Genomic DNA, 12,637 nt, shown 5'->3' with positions numbered 1-12,637 from the left:
GCAATCTTCTTGTGGCAGCCACTCCTGGTCTACGGGTATGCCAGCTACTCACCATACATGGGCTCTGCCCTAATCAGCACTATGATGCACAAAGCTCAATTCATGCAGCCCTCCTCTGACATACAAGGGTCGAAGGCTTTTCTCCGGCACAGGCAATGACCTAATGAGTGCAGCAGCTCTCTCCAGCAACAGGAGTCCACTCGACAGGGGTCCCGACTGGACCTTGATCCCTCCAGTGCTCTCCTCTTCCTCACAGGGCACGCTGGTCATGGCAAGCAACAGATGCTGGTGCTCCAGGTTCTAAGGCAGGTGGTCTTGGATTTCCTGGGTGATGTTCCCTCACCCAGTAGGGAGACAAGTAGGCCTTTGCCCCCAGTCCTGGTCACAGGCAGAAGTCTTACAGAGCTTCCCCTCCTCACGCAGATTAGTTTTTAGGGTCTCAAACGGCCCTGCTTAAAGTCCATTTTCAGAACTTAATTGTGAATCGGAGTCTGAGTATTTGAAGTTTATGCTAGGGGTCTGCTTCTTTTGAAGTGCCCAATCCTCTGCCCTCTCTTCCTCTGTCCCTCCATCACAGCAAGAGCAGCTCCAAAGCTAATAGCCCCACAACACAGTCCATGAGAATGACTAGAGTTCACATCTGGATGTCAGCCACAGTGATGCATGTATCAAAAGGTACGCCCATGGTCCCAGTCCTAATTTTTATAATCAGCCCGTCTCATTTCTGAGATGTGCCAAGGCCCCTTCCTTGTGACCTCTTACTGAATCAAATAGCACCCTTTTCAGTGTACAGGGAAATCCTGGCTCCCCCTCTACAGTGTGTGTCCCACCCAGCTTACAGGAATGCTTCAATACACAAAGCTGTCTGGTGGGATTCCTCTACCTCCTCTCCATGTTTCCCCATGCAAGCCTGGGTCTCCCAAAATGGAACACACAGCCCTCAATGTATTGTACCATTCATAGGCACACAATGCAGAGACCCCTCATTCATTTAGCTAGGGACTCAATGCAGGGCTTTAAGTGGGATGAAAAAACTGTGGGGTCTCTCGAAGGAGCGTGGCCAATGTAATTAGGGACATGGCTTAAAAAAATGTAAGCTAAAGATCTGTTCTTAGCATAGTTTGCCACCCGACTTGCATTCTGGTGTTTCTGTAATTGCATCCAGATATCTGATACAACAAGTGACATCATACCTACAACAAGTCAGGACTATTGGCTTTGTCAATGGTTGTTAGTTGCATAAGATAAATAAGTAGCAACTATGGCTTGTATAGAACATTGAAAAAGCTTCCACTTAACTCCTTCCATGCTCAGGACGGCTATTGGTCATCATGAGTCACAGTAGATGTGTGATCATGATGGCCAGAAGCCGTCCGAACGTTGCCGCTCCGCCCATGCGCGATTAATTTCCTGCCTGTGCGGGAGAATTAATCAGTGTGCAGAGTTCGGACAGCTCCCGGCCGTTATGAGCACACGCCCACTGTGATTTATGATGGCCTGGAGCCGTCCTGAGTACCCCAGCGCCACACCCAGCCCTGCCCCCCCTTGCACTGCGGTGGAATTTGCCGCGCGGCGAAGAGGTTAAAGCCCTGGTAACACCATGACAATGTTGCTGCTCCTGAGTTTCAAAAATAGAAGGGAAATCTAGAGAGAAAATACATCTCTCTTTAAAGGATTTCCCTTCCCTACAACGCTCATCTGGCATGACGTCATGCTGTAACTTCTCCACTAGTAAGAAGTGAGCAGTGTGAGCACGCACACGTTGATGTGCCTGCTGTCACCTCAATCTGGAAAAAACCGACCACCTGTGCCAGGGCACAAAACAGAGCCCGATAGAGACCTGTTTCGAGGCCCCCTTTAAAAAACCTGCCGGTGCTCAAACCCGGTGAGACCTGGCCCATGTATTTTAGATAATCATTGTCTTTATTTACTCTCTGATGGGAAGAGGCACTCTGTTTAATTTGGGGTGTAACGAGGCTGAAAAATCCTGTTAATTCTTCACTCTGTGAAGTTGTGGGTTTCAATTGCTGCAGGCGTGAGGTCTTCATTAGGAGAAGGATCCTCTGTGTGGTTCTATGTGAATGTACATTAACAACATGCACACATTAGAGGTCAATATATTACATTAAAATATTTGTTCATTTTATAATAAGCATCACATGGCATTCTGGTATTAGCTGGGTAAACTGATGTCTATGGATAATAAATCCCGATAACATCCTTGGCAGTGACCCCTTTTTTAGGTCTCGGTCTGCGTAGGCTGCGCTTGCGCAGTCTCGCTCCGGGACTTTATGTCTTAGAGAGTGGGGCTTGAACCCACCCCTCTTCTCCATTGGCTGGCTTCCTAAACGGAGGCCAGCCATTGGAGGAGAGGGGCGCCTGTCCGTTCAAGTCCCGTGTTTTTGGGATTGAGGGGCGTGTTTTTTTAGGTTCTTTCTCTCCGTTTCCCATTGGCTGGAATTTTACATTCCAGCCAATGGGAAGAGGAGGGAAAGAAAAACACGCCCCTCAATCCCGAAAATGATGGTGGTTTCTCCGAGGCATTCCTGCTTCGCCTTGGAGAAACACGGTGGTGTTCGACTGCCCTCCTGACGGCTAGTTTTTTTTATTGCAGAATTACAGATTTGCCTCATTTGCCACATAATCTTTACCCAGCAGTATTAAAATGAGAAAATAAAGAAGGAATACTAAAAATGTGCCACGTTGTGCCGCTTAATTTGGCTTTTCGTGCCGCATGATTTGATGCGCCCCTGTCGCATACTTCCTGTGTCCCTGATGACATGCCAAGTTAACAGCCTCTCTGTGACGTTCTAACCTCTGGTACTACGGAAAAACCTTGTCGGGCCAACAGGGAAGTACAAGACTTCAGCAGACTGGAGCGGAGTCCTTCCTCTATGTCTAAGGAGCTGAGTCCTTCCTTAATGTCTAGGGACCCAGCTGAGCAGTGTGGCAATATTCACAAAGATGGCCGCCTTCTGCACGGCTTCAATAACCCCACACGGGTCTGTACGTGTTGCCAGCTTTCAAGATAGCTGACTTGGCCTGCACCACGGATGTAGAAAGAAGACTTTTCCAGGAAGTTGGGGACGCAAAGGAGGACTCCTCCCTCCTACCCCGCAGTCGCCCCTTCCTGAGCAGACCCCGGTGGAGAGGTACTGAGCCCCGGGCTGGGCGCGGGGGTCGGGTGTGCGAGGGCAAGGGGAGGCCCAGGGATGGACTGACGTGGGGATCTGCCCTCCCGTCACACTCACTGCTCTGGAGTCTCAGGTGCACTGCCACCCCAGGTATCTCCTCACCCCCTCCCCTCATCCTTTCTATACACCCTCTGCCCACCTCTCTCCTGCCTCTATACTCTTCACCTCAAGAGTCTGGAGAGGAGGCTCTGCCCTCCCATCACACTCACTGCCCTGGAGCCTCAGGTGTTCTGCCACCTCAGGTACCCCTCATGCTTCCCATGCACCTTGTCCATTCTCTCCAGCCTCTGCCCTCTTCATCTCACACACCCCCTCAAGGGACTGGAGATGAGGCTCTGCCCTCCTGTCACACTCACTACCCTTTAGCCTCGGGTACTCTCTTCCCTCCGCCCCCCCAGGTACCCTCATCATTCCCCGGCACCCTGTGTATACCTCTCTCCTGTCTTTATCCTCTTCATCTCACACACCCCCTCTAGGATTTGGAAACGGGGCAGTGCTCCTCTGTAAAACTCGCAGCTTTCTGTCCTGCAGCCTCTGTTGCCCTGCAACCCTGGAACTAGCTTCTCTGTCCATTCAAGCTCTCTCTGGTATCTGCATCTCCAACTGTGCCCTGGGACTCTGCACCCCTCCTTCCCATTCAACTCCCACCCCCTAAATTGGTACCCTGTTCCCTGATACTCCCACCCTCCAAATTGGTACCCTGCCCCCTCCTTCTTCTGCTAATCCCACTCTCTAAAGTGGTACCATACACCTCTCTTTCCCCTGCTGCTCTGTGTCCCTTCTTCAGCTGCTCCTCCCACCTACAAACTGGTACCCTGCAACCCTCATTCCCCTGCTACGCCCCCAAACTGGTACTCTGTACCCTGTCCCCTGCTATTCCTACCCTCTAAACTGGTACCCTGACCCCATCCTTTCCCTGCTACTCCCACCCTCAAACTGGTACCCTGCAACTATTGTTTCCCTGCTACTCCCACCCTAAAACTGGTACCCTGCAACACGTATTACCCTGCTACTCCCACTCTCAAACTGGTACCCTGCAACCCTCATTCCTCTGCTACTCCCACTGTCCAAATTGGTACCTTGCAACCCTCATTCCTCTGTTACTCCCAGCCCCCAAATTGGTATCCTGCAACCCTCATTCCTCTGCTACCCCCACCCTCAAACTGGTATCCTGTAACCCTCTTTCCTCTGCTACCTCCACCCTCAAACTGGTACCCTGCAACCCTCATTCCTCTACTACTCCCACCTTCAAACTGGTACCCTGCAACACTTATTACCCTGCTACGCCCACCCTCAAACTGGTACCCTGCAACCCTCATTCCTCTGCAACTCCCACCCCCCCCAAATTGGTACCCTGCAACCCTCATTCATCTGCTACCCCCACCCCCAAATTGGTACCCTGGAATCCTCATTCCCCTGCTACTACTGCCCCCAAATTGGTACCCTGCACCCTGCTACTCCCACTCTCCAAACTGGTACCCTGCCCTCTCCTTCACCTGCTATTCCCACCCTCAAACTGGTACCCTGTGTGAGAAGTTGGCCTGATATATGATCCTCACTAATTCTAGTGATCACCTTGTATCAGTCCAAACAACCCTTATGGTGATTGGTTGTAAGTCAACCTTATAGACCAGCTATCCTAATGGTAGCATGGACAAAGCAGTCTTAGGCTAAACTCTTTTGGCATGTGAAGCCAGCTGTTTTACCACATATAACCCCTTGAATACCAAATGAAAGGACACCACAGGTAGTTATGAAAATAAACAAGATATTTATTAACTAACATACACCTCTGAACTCTTTATGAGATCAGAGGGCTAAGCACATGACAAGACTTTTAAGAAAAATACGTTAAGTTGCACAAATTACAATGGGCCCTAGGGGCACATCAAACCATATACTAAGTAAATGGTATAAAGAAATCGATAGAAGGAATGGAGCTGTCCAGAGGCTGTAGGTTCGCTGGGACTACACTATCCTAACCTGAGGTAAGTAATAGGAGGCCCACGGGACGCGTGTGCAGAGTGTGAACTCACACGCGAGATGCGTAACAAAGTCAATGGACAGTACAAATTCCGAAAAGGTAAGTATTAGACAGTTCCGACTAGCTAACACTAAAACGACTCGAAATGTGGACACTAGGAGAGTCAATCTACCCTTGAGCACCAAAATGCTCTTGTTACCTCACCCACGGGCTGCGGGTGCATAGGTGTCAAAGTGTGTCGGGTTTCCGCATTGAAGTCTATGGAGCCTGGAAGAAAAGATGCTGCAGGCGGCCAGAAGGAAGATGTCCGGAGCGACCCAAGAGTGGATTGAGAAGATGAAGACCTGAAAGCAGAGGGGACAAGGTTCACAGTCACTAGCCAGTGACTGGAGTGGAACCAGGAAGGAACCAGATGCTGTAATCGCGATCAGGTGAAGAGTGGACGCTTGACTCTGCAGCCACGTGGACCAGGAGGTGTCTTGGACGACCAGGATGGAGGCACGAGCTGTCCTAGGCAGGCGCTCGCTGTCGGCGGTGTTGGGTCCGGATTCAGCGTCAACAGGCCTTGGTAAAGGCAACCCACGCGGTGAGTGGAAAAGGCGTCTGGTGCGGACCAGGAGGGTCCGAGGTGCTTCTCCTTTGCAGGGAACCAGGGGCCAGTCTGGAGCAACCAGACCAGCGGTGTGGAATTAAGGATCGTCGTCTAGGAGGCCACTAGCCAGCCGGCAAGTGACCAGACAACGCGTCGAGCAGCAATCAAGTAAAAGGGCCCCAAGCAGATCTTGTGGATGCTGGAGGGCTGATCTTCTATGCAGGAGCTGCTCGGGTCTGGGGCTTCTCAATCCCCAAAGCACTTCGTCGAGGATGCCTCTGAAGTCGTGCTGGAAGCGAAGTGCAGTTTCTCCAAGATGGCCGGTCCCACGTGTCTCGTCGCACCCACGGATCTCAGCTGTGCTGCAGATGTAGGTAGAGGTCGGAGAGGGCTGGAAGTCCGGGTCTCGTCGGGCTCTGAAGTCTGGATCCACCAGGGAAGACGACAAAGTGAACCGCTGGAACGCTTGATGGTGCCTGCTTGTGCAGGGTGGTCACTCCTTGGCCACAAGGGAGATTTCTTCAGTCTTCTGTGGAGCAGAATGTCGAAGTCCAGAGTTTCTTCTTGTAGAGTTTCAAATCAGGATTCATTTAATTTGGAATGGGACCAGCTCCTACCTTTATTCTCCTAAAGGGGGCTGTACTATGACTAGGTCCCTCCTATCGGTGGGACCAGGAAGGGGGGTGGTTACACCCCCTATCCTTTGTCCGGTTTCGCGCCAGAGCTGGAGCTGGAGTGCCCCAGCAACTGGTTTGAACCGGTGTATGCACAGGGCACCTTGTATGCCCAAGGCATGTCTCATTCCTTTCAGGCCTGTCCTACCTAATACACAAAATCTGGTCTGGGGTGGTGCTAGCACCTCCCAAGGCAGGAAACCCTTTGTCCAGGCCTCCCTCGCTGGAAGGACTCCCAGCAGCAGGAGGTCAGATTTGTGTCTGTGGTGGCAGCATCCATTTTGTGATGCTGAGGCTTGAGTTAACTTTAACCGCGGTTCACAGTTATGTACATGTCGTGTCCCTCTAAACGGGTGGAATGCTACCCCCATCGCCAGAACTGGCGAGGGGGTTGTATTCCAATTCGTATGACACCTTACTCAACATGTTTTGATAATGCTATGCCAAAGTTAGCAATAACCGCGAGGATTATAATGCACTTAAGAGTATATGGTATAGCGTTATCATGGAAACAGCTAAAGGACTTGGTTCCGAAAGCTGCAGACTGGCTCAGCTCATGCTAGAGCACCATCTCACATAATTCCCAGCACTCTGCCTCCAGGATTGTTAAGGCCTGCCATAGGAGTGACTTATAGGAGTATATATGTCCATTTTAGGTTTAGATATAGGTATACTATATCTAAAGCAAAGGGTGATTACACCACCTTGCCCCAGCTGATTGATCAGCCAGTTGGGTCAGATTTGGATGGCCAGCCAGGGGTGGCATAATACATGCTGCAGCCCCTGGTAGGCCTTGGGTTCGCTTATGCCCTGGGTACCTATGGTACACTATACAAGGACTTACAAGAGTGACCCAATACCAATTGGTAAATGCACCTAAAGTACATGGATGTCAATTTAGAGAGAGAACAGCTAGGCTGTGGGTCTGATTAGCAGGCCCACAGCCAGGGAAAGTCATAAACCAGTGAAGCAAAAAGCAAAAATATGGGGTGACCATAGGATTGCAGACCCTACTCTCCTACATAACCCCCCCCCCCCCCAACTTAGGAACATTAAACTAACCTTGACCAGGTGAGTCTTCTTGTTCTAAGTGGAAGTACCTGGAGAGACCATCTGCGTTGCCATGGTCAGTCCCTGGTCTGTGCTCCACTGTAAAGTCCATCCCCTGTAGGGAAATGGACCACCTAAGAAGTTTGGGGTTTTCACCCTTCATTTGATTTAGCCACAAGAGGGGCTTATGGTCTGTCTGAATCTTGAAGTGAGTTCCAAACAAGTATGGCCTCAACTTCTTCAGGGCCCAAACCACAGCAAAGGCCTCCCTCTCAATAGCTGACCAACGTTTCTCTCTAGGGTACAGCCTTCTACTTATAAAAGCAATGGGCTGGTCATAACCATCAATATTCAGTTGAGAAAGAACAGCTCCCACACCCAACTCAGAAGCATCTGTTTGGACAATGAAAGGTTTGGAGTAGTCTGGACTCTTGAGAATAGGTGCAGTGCACATGGCCTGCTTTAGGTCATCGAATGTCTTTTGACAGCTAACTGTCCACTGAACTTTCTTTGGCATTTTCTTACTGGTCAGGTCATTAAGTGGAGTCACAATGGTCCCATAATTTCTGACAAATTTCCTATAGTAACCAGACAGGCCCAAGAAAGCTCTGACCTGTGTCTGGGTGGTTGGAGGAGCCCAGTCCTTTATGGCCTGTATCTTGCTCTCCAATGGTTGAACCTGGCCTCCACCTACAAGGTGGCCCAGGTACACAACCTGACTCTGCCCTATCTGGCACATGGTAGCCTTGATAGTGAGGCCTGCCTTTTGCAGGGCCTCCAAAACTTTCCTCAGGAAGATCAGGTGATCCTCCCAGGTGGAGCTAAAGACAGCAATATCATCTAGATATGCTGCACAGAAGTCATCCATCCCAGTGAGAACTTGGTTCACCAACCTGAGAACTTGGTTCACCAACCTTTGAAAAGTGGCAGGTGCATTTTTCAAACCAAAGAGCATCACCACAAATTGGTAATGACCTCCTGGGGTAGAAAATGCTGTTTTGGCCTTGGCATCCTCAGGTAACCTGATTCGCCAATAACCAGCTGTTAGGTCAAATGTACTCAAGAATTTGGCAGAAGCCAATTTATCTATGAGTTCATCTGCTCTTGGTATTGGATGGGCATCTGTCTTAGTGAGAGCATTGAGACCCCTATAGTCTACACAAAACCTCATCTCTCTCTTACCATCTTGGGTGTGAGGTTTTGGCACTAGAATTACAGGACTAGCCCAAGGGCTCTCTGAGGGTTCAATGACTCCCAATTCCAACATCTTTTGTACTTCTTTCTTTATGCAGTCCCTGACGTGGTCAGGTTACCTGTAGATTTTACTCTTTATAGGCAGACTGTCACCAGTGTCCACCTCATGGGTGCACCAGTTTGTCTGACTGGGTGTCAGAGAGAACATTTGTCTAAAGGATTGAAGAACCTGTTTGCAATCCTTTTGTTGATGCTCAGAGAGGCTGCCAGAAAAGACAACACCATATACTGATCCATCATCTGAGTTCTGAGTGAGCAGGTCTGGGAGAGGGTCACTCTATTCCTCCTGTCCCTCATCTGTGGCCATGAGCAAGCCCATGTCCTCCCTGTCAACAAATGCCTTGAGCCTGTTCACATGAAGTACTCTGTGAGGGCTCCTGGGAGTTCCAAGGTCCACCAGGTAGGTGACCTCTCCCTTCTGTTCAATGATGGTATGGGGTCCAGACCATTTGTCTTGGAGAGCTGTTGGGGGCACTGGCTTCAACACCCACACCTTCTGTCCAGGCTGGTAAACAGTAAGGACAGCCTTTTGGTCATGTCAAGCTTTTTGAAGTTCTTGGCTGGCCTCAAGGTTTTTGGATGCCTTGTCCATGTACTCTGCCATCCTGGAGCGGAGACCAAGTACATAGTCCACTATGTCAAGTTTAGGCTTTTTGAGAGGTAACTCCCATCCTTCCTTTACAAGACATAGGGGTCCTCTTACAGGATGCCCAAATAGAAGCTCAAAAGGGCTGTAGCTAACCCCCTTCTGTGGGACCTCTCTGTAAGCAAACAGAAGGCAGAGTAAAAGGATGCCCATCTTCGCCTAAGCTTTTCAGGTAACCCTTTTATAATCCCTTTTAGGGTCTTGTTGAATCTCTCCACAAGCCCATTGCACTGTGGATGATAGGGGGTGGTGAATTTGTAATTTACACCACACTCCTTCCACATTGCAGTCAAGTATCCTGACATGAAGTTTGCACCTCTGAAAGAGACAACCTCCTTAGGAAACCCCACTCTGGAGAAAACTCCAAGGAGGGCCCTGGCCACAACAGGAGATGTACTGGTCCTAAGGGGAATAGCTTCTGGATACCTGGTGGCATGATCCACTACCACCAGTATAAATCTGTGCCCAGATGCTGTTGGGGGGTCCACTGGTCCAACAATGTCTATCCCCACTCTTTCAAAGGGTACCCCCACCACAGATATCAGGGGGGCCTTTGTTGTGCCACCTGATTTGCCACTGGCTTGACAGGTGACACATGAGCGACAAAACTCTTTGGTGTCTTCAGACATATGAGGCCAGTGAAAGTGTGGGACACGTCTTTCCCAAGTCTTGTTCTGGCCTAAGTGACCTGCAAGGGGAATCTCATGGGCTAATGTAAGAAGGAAACCTCTCAGAGACAAGGGGATGACCAGCCTCCTGGTAGCACCAGGCTTGGGGTCTCTTGCCTCAGAGTAAAGGAGTCCATCATCCCAGTACACCTTGTGGGTACCTGTGGCATTCCCTGCAGCCTCAGCAGCAGCCTGCTGTCTGAGGGGTTCAAGAGAGGAACAGTCTAACTGTGCCTGCCTCAAGTCTGCCCAGGAAGGTCCCACTGTCCCAAGAAATGTAACCTGTTCAGGCTCAAGCTCTTCTAGGACAGTTCCTTATGGGGTCTTTGGGTCAGCCTCCTGAGAGGGCTGATCCTCACCTTGAGGCAGGGGGGAAGGCACTTCCTTAACCCTACTGCTCTTTCTCTTGGGTAGTGTCTGGTCCATTATTCCAGGATACAGCACTTGTTCAGCTGGGCATTTCTTGGCCTGTGACCTGGTCACAGCAAGGACATGTGCTGACAAACCTAACATTTCCACATGAGTCCTATACTCCACATCTGACCATAAGTAGGATTCCAAATCATTGCCCAACAGACAGTCCACTGGGAGATCTGAACTAACTACAACCCTTTTGATGCCAGTTACCCCTCCCCAGGAGAAGTTAACAGCTACCATACTGTGATTGGTAGTGACATTGCTAGCATTGGTCCCTAGGTAGTCTGAACCTAGTATTACCTGATCAGGGTCCACAAAGTTTGGTGTCACCATAGTGACACTGGCACAAGTGTCCCTGTAGGCCTGAGCCATTTTTCCATTGATTAAAGGTGTTTGTCTGTATTTGCCCAGAGTACTGGGACTTACAGTAGGGGTCATATCCATGTCCCCAGTACAAACAAGAACAGCCTGAGTAGGTATCCTGACTAAGTCAGAACCCACCTCAGTTCCCAGGGTTAACCCAACTATAGCCTTGGGGGGTGCACTACCACTACTAACTGTACTAGGGGGTGCAGGTGCCTTAGGGGCAGTAGTGGTAGGAGCTGTGCCTTTCTTGGTGCACTCACTAAACCAGTGAGTCTTACTTTTACAGTATTGGCACCATGGTTTTCTTGGGCCTTCAGTCTTCTTCTTTTGGGAATTCTGGAACCCACCCTCCTTCGATTGTTGGGGCCCTGTTGAAGACTTCCGGTCATTTTGCTGATTCTGATTACCAAGTCAAGTCAAGTCAAAATATGCTTTATTCGAGATTTCACTCATAAAAGCAAGAACAGTCTAAATTTAAAAATACAATTAAATTGTCCATCAATTACATTAAAAAAATAAAGCATATTATTTACAATTTTACAGTTCGAAATTTAGAAATGTCATATATCAATAATTATCCATTATAAAAATAGTTAAAGAGTTAAAAACCACCCAGGACTAACAAGGTTCTAAAAGAAAAACATGGATAAATTATACGGGCAGTTTACCTAGACAGAGAATAGTCAAATGACTAGCAGTCTCTGTCTGTTCGACCATACATTTTACTCAGACAGAGAATAGTCAAGTGACTAGCAGTCTCTGTCTGATCGACCATGCCCATGCAAGGTATTTGGCAGTTGCTATTAATATCCATATCTCGCTACTGGTGCATATAATACGCAAGGCTACTGTGCAACTGGTAGTCCCTAAGTTCTTGCACATCGGTTTTAGCCATACACATCTTGGATCCAAGTAGGCTGTGCAAGCGAATAAGAAATGGCCCGTATTTTCATTAGAGGAACCACAAACAGGGCAGCTAACATTCAAGCCACCTTCCCATTTAGCTGTCAGAGATCTGAGGGGTAGTGAACCTGCTCTCAATTGGAATAGAAGTTTTCTGTCTCCAGGCCTAGTTATACTATCCCAGTAGGGTTCCAGGGAAGGGTACAGCTTAGCCTCTAAGAATCCTTCAGTCATAGATCCTAAGCTAGTGCTACTCCAACCCTGAGAGGCTACCTTTTCCCAATAAATTTCTTTTAGAGCACTTTTAGTAGGGAATGTTGTTCCAGCTGGGTCTGACCAAAGAAAACCATTCCAAGTTCATTCAAGATTGCTTTCAAGGGGAGGGGCGTGGCCAGCTGCATGGCTGAGTGAGCAGTGCCTCGGCGCAGCTCCCGGCAGGACTGTGTGTGATCCGACGTAATAAACCACCTGGCAGCTAAGAAATCTACAGAAATTGACTGGGGAGTCGGCGGAGGACGTGCGGCACCCGGGAGGAACACCGGACCCGTCCTACATCCGAGCGGAGGCGAGAGAACGGGCAGCATACCCCTGGAGACGGCGGCCCTGGCTACCTAAGATGGCGGCGCCCGGAGACACCGAGACCCGAGCCTGAGGTGCAGGTGAGGCGGTGGGACATCGGGAGGTGCCCCCCCCACCCACGCGGGAGTGGAAGACCCTGAGCCTCGCCTCGCCTCGCCTCGCTATTGGGGACTCCCCCCCCCCCTCCGAAGCCCTAGAAGCCCCAGGAGAGGAGACGGGTTGGGGCCTGTGAAGCCGGGGCCTGGATTTGCTCCTCCCTGCCCGGATTGCGAGTCCTGCGCAGGGTGGCCCCCCTGGGCCCGACGCAACT

Source organism: Lissotriton vulgaris, chromosome 4_1 (assembly GCF_964263255.1).
Source record: "Lissotriton vulgaris chromosome 4_1, aLisVul1.2, whole genome shotgun sequence".
Classification (NCBI taxonomy): Eukaryota; Metazoa; Chordata; class Amphibia; order Caudata; family Salamandridae; genus Lissotriton; species Lissotriton vulgaris.
Note: the sequence above shows the minus strand (reverse complement) of the source record.